This window comes from Carex rostrata, unplaced genomic scaffold (assembly GCF_964058835.1).
Source record: "Carex rostrata unplaced genomic scaffold, lpCarRost1.2 SCAFFOLD_40, whole genome shotgun sequence".
Classification (NCBI taxonomy): domain Eukaryota; kingdom Viridiplantae; phylum Streptophyta; class Magnoliopsida; order Poales; family Cyperaceae; genus Carex; species Carex rostrata.
The window spans coordinates 350,001-355,000 of NW_027601200.1; positions in this window are offsets into that span (position 1 = coordinate 350,001).

Here is a 5,000-nt window from a genome sequence, read left to right on the forward strand (position 1 = left end):
CCCCGCTGGACTGTTTTCGGGTCACTTTTGCCCAACGTTAGCGGCTTCCGCTTGTCGCTGGACTGTTTTCGGGCCCTTTTTCACCGACCCTTGGCCGTATCCGCTTAGTTTTCCCCAACGCGTGGCCGCATCCGCTTAGTTTTCCCCCGCTGAACTGTTTTCGGGTCACTTTTGCCCAACGTTAGCCGCTTCCGCTTGCCGCTGGGCTGTTTTCGGGCCATTTTTCCCCAACACTTGGCCGTATCCGCTTAGTTTTCCCCAACGCGTGGCCGCATCCGCTTAGTTTTCCCCCGCTGAACTGTTTTCGGGTCAGTTTTGCCCAACGTTAGCCGCTACCGCTTGCCGCTGGACTGTTTTCGGGCCAATTTCCACCGACTCTTGGCCGTATCCGCTTAGTTTTCCCCAACGCGTGGCCGCATCCGCTTAGTTTTCCCCCGCTGAACTGTTTTCGGGTCACTTTTGCCCAACGTTAGCCGCTTCCGCTTGCCGCTGGACTGTTTTCGGGCCAATTTCCACCGACTCTTGGCCGTATCCGCTTAGTTTTCCCCAACGCGTGGCCGCATCCGCTTAGTTTTCCCCCGCTGAACTGTTTTCGGGTCAGTTTTGCCCAACGTTAGCCGCTTCCGCCTGCCGCTGGACTGTTTTCGGGCCAATTTCCACCGACTCTTGGCCGTATCCGCTTAGTTTTCCCCAACGCGTGGCCGCATCCGCTTAGTTTTCCCCCGCTGAACTGTTTTCGGGTCACTTTTGCCCAACGTTAGCCGCTTCCGCTTGCCGCTGGACTGTTTTCGGGCCAATTTCCACCGACTCTTGGCCGTATCCGCTTAGTTTTCCCCAACGCGTGGCCGCATCCGCTTAGTTTTCCCCCGCTGACCTGTTTTCGGGTCAGTTTTGCCCAACGTTAGCCGCTTCCGCTTGCCGCTGGACTGTTTTCGGGCCAATTTCCACCGACTCTTGGCCGTATCCGCTTAGTTTTCCCCAACGCGTGGCCGCATCCGCTTAGTTTTCCCCCGCTGAACTGTTTTCGGGTCACTTTTGCCCAACGTTAGCCGCTTCCGCTTGCCGCTGGGCTGTTTTCGGGCCAATTTCCACCGACACTTGGCCGCATCCGCTTAGTTTTCCCCAACGCGTGGCCGCATCCGCTTAGTTTTCCCCCGCTTAACTGTTTTCGGGTCACTTTTCCCCAACGTTAGCCGCTTCCGCTTGCCGCTGGGCTGTTTTCGGGCCATTTTTCCCCAACACTTGGCCGTATCCGCTTAGTTTTCCCCAACGCGTGGCCGCATCCGCTTAGTTTTCCCCCGCTGAACTGTTTTCGGGTCACTTTTGCCCAACGTTAGCCGCTTCCGCTTGCCGCTGGACTGTTTTCGGGCCAATTTCCACCGACTCTGGGCCGGATCCGCTTAGTTTTCCCCAACGCTTGGCTGCATCCGCTTAATTTTCCCCAGCTGAACTGTTTTCGGGTCACTTTGTCCCAACGTTAGCCGTTTCCGCTTGCCGCTGGACTGTTTTCGGGCCATTTTCCACCGACTCTTGGCCGTATCCGCTTGGTTTTGCCCAACGCTTGGCTGCTTCCGCTTAATTTCCCCCAGCTGAACTGTTTTCGGGTCACTTTTGCCCAACGTTAGCCGTTTCCGCTTGCCGCTGGACTGTTTTCGGGCCATTTTTCACCGTCACTTGGCCGTATCCGCTTAGTTTTCGCCAACAATTGGCTGCATCCGCTTAATTTTCCAAGCTATACTGCTTTCGGGTCAGTTTTGCCCAACGTTAGCCGCTTCCGCTTGCCGCTGGGCTGTTTTCGGGCCATTTTCCACCCACGCTGGCACCGACGGGGCCATGTACACCCACGCGCGTGTACATGAGGGGGCACCCATTTTTGAAAACCTTGCCCCCCTATAGGGGAATATGCATTTTGAGGCTCTAGCCACGCCCAGGGTTACCACCCCCTGAAAATCCCCCAAGTCAAAATCACCCATGTAAAATATTCAAAAAAATCTCAAAAAATCACAAAAAATTTATAAAATCAAATAAATTCAAAAAAAAAAAAAAAATTTCAAAAATTCAAAAAAAATTCAAAAAATTCAAAAAAATTCAAAAAAATTCAAAAATTTCAAAAATTCAAAAAAAGTCCAAAAACCCAAAAAAACTTCAAAAATTTCAAAAATTCAAAAAAATTTCAAAAAAAATTTCAAAAATTTGCCCCGCTGAACTGTTTTCGGGTCACTTTTGCCCAACGTTAGCCGCTTCCGCTTGCCGCTGGACTGTTTTCGGGCCAATTTCCACCGACTCTTGGCCGTATCCGCTTAGTTTTCCCCAACGCGTGGCCGCATCCGCTTAGTTTTCCCCCGCTGAACTGTTTTCGGGTCACTTTTGCCCAACGTTAGCCGCTTCCGCTTGCCGCTGGGCTGTTTTCGGGCCAATTTCCACCGACACTTGGCCGCATCCGCTTAGTTTTCCCCAACGCGTGCCCGCATCCGCTTAGTTTTCCCCCGCTTAACTGTTTTCGGGTCACTTTTCCCCAACGTTAGCCGCTTCCGCATGCCGCTGGGCTGTTTTCGGGCCATTTTTCCCCAACACTTGGCCGTATCCGCTTAGTTTTCCCCAACGCGTGGCCGCATCCGCTTAGTTTTCCCCCGCTGAACTGTTTTCGGGTCACTTTTGCCCAACGTTAGCCGCTTCCGCTTGCCGCTGGACTGTTTTCGGGCCAATTTCCACCGACTCTGGGCCGGATCCGCTTAGTTTTCCCCAACGCTTGGCTGCATCCGCTTAATTTTCCCCAGCTGAACTGTTTTCGGGTCACTTTGTCCCAACGTTAGCTGTTTCCGCTTGCCGCTGGACTGTTTTCGGGCCATTTTCCACCGACTCTTGGCCGTATCCGCTTGGTTTTGCCCAACGCTTGGCTGCTTCCGCTTAATTTCCCCCAGCTGAACTGTTTTCGGGTCACTTTTGACCAACGTTAGCCGTTTCCGCTTGCCGCTGGACTGTTTTCGGGCCATTTTTCACCGTCACTTGGCCGTATCCGCTTAGTTTTCGCCAACAATTGGCTGCATCCGCTTAATTTTCCAAGCTATACTGCTTTCGGGTCAGTTTTGCCCAACGTTAGCCGCTTCCGCTTGCCGCTGGGCTGTTTTCGGGCCATTTTCCACCCACGCTGGCACCGACGGGGCCATGTACACCCACGCGCGTGTACATGAGGGGGCACCCATTTTTGAAAACCTTGCCCCCCTATAGGGGAATATGCATTTTGAGGCTCTAGCCACGCCCAGGGTTACCACCCCCTGAAAATCCCCCAAGTCGAAATCACCCATGTAAAATATTCAAAAAAATCTCAAAAAATCACAAAAAATTTATAAAATCAAATAAATTAAAAAAAAAAAAAAAAAAATTCAAAAATTCAAAAAAAATTCAAAAAATTCAAAAAAATTCAAAAAAATTCAAAAAATTCAAAAATTCAAAAAAAGTCCAAAAACCCAAAAAAACTTCAAAAATTTCAAAAATTCAAAAAAATTTCAAAATTTCAAAAAAAATTTCAAAAATTTGCCCCGCTGAACTGTTTTCGGGTCACTTTTGCCCAACGTTAGCCGCTTCCGCTTGCCGCTGGACTGTTTTCGGGCCTATTTCCACCGACTCTTGGCCGTATCCGCTTAGTTTTCCCCAACGCGTGGCCGCATCCGCTTAGTTTTCCCCCGCTTAACTGTTTTCGGGTCACTTTTCCCCAACGTTAGCCGCTTCCGCTTGCCGCTGGGCTGTTTTCGGGCCATTTTTCCCCAACACTTGGCCGTATCCGCTTAGTTTTCCCCAACGCGTGGCCGCATCCGCTTAGTTTTCCCCCGCTGAACTGTTTTCGGGTAACTTTTTCCCAACGTTAGCCGCTTCCGCTTGCCGCTGGACTGTTTTCGGGCCAATTTCCACCGACTCTGGGCCGGATCCGCTTTGTTTTCCCCAACGCGTGGCCGCATCCGCTTAGTTTTCCCCCGCTTAACTGTTTTCGGGTCACTTTTCCCCAACGTTAGCCGCTTCCGCTTGCCGCTGGGCTGTTTTCGGGCCAATTTCCACCGACTCTTGGCCGGATCCGCTTAATTTTCCCCAGCTGAACTGTTTTCGGGTCATTTTAGCCCGACGGGGGCACCGACGGGACTGTTTTCGGGCCATTTTGCACCGACGCTTGGCCGCATGCGCTCAGTTTTGGGGCCATTTTTCACTGACGGCTGGCCGCATCCGCTTAGTTGCCCCCGCTTTGCTGATTTTTGCGCCGTTTTTTTTGTTGAACTTCAGATTTCAAACTTCCAATTTTTTTTCCAAACTGCAGATTTCATATTTTATATTTTTAATAAATTTGAACTTTTTCAAAATATCAAAAAAGTATTGCCTACATCCATAATTTGGATCGCGTACAATCCGGAAGTTTGAGAAATGGTCCACACCGGGTGTGAACCATCCAATCCGAAAAAAGTGGGAATTTTTACAAGCCGGAAAAACTGGAGTTTCAATGGCTCTTTGGACGGTTGTAATTCATTTGGACCAAAAATTGTCCAACCCACTTGCATAAGATCCGAAATTGTCCAACCCAATTTTCTTTTTCCAAACTCCAAACTTCATATTTTATATTTTTAATAAATTTGAATTTTTGCCTACATCCATAATTTGGATCGCGTACAATCCGGAAGTTTGAGAAATGGTCCACACCGGGTGTGAACCATCCAATCCGAAAAAAGTGGGAATTTTTACAAGCCGGAAAAACTGGAGTTTCAATGGCTCTTTGGACGGTTGTAATTCATTTGGACCAAAAATTGTCCAACCCACTTGCATAAGATCCGAAATTGTACAACCCAATTTTTTTTTTCCAAACTCCAAATTTCATATTTCATATTTTTAATAAATTTGAATTTTTGCCTACATCCATAATTTGGATCGCGTACAATCCGGAAGTTTGAGAAATGGTCCACACCGGGTAGGAACCGTCCAATCCGAAAAAAGTGGGAATTTTTACAAGCCGGAAAAAC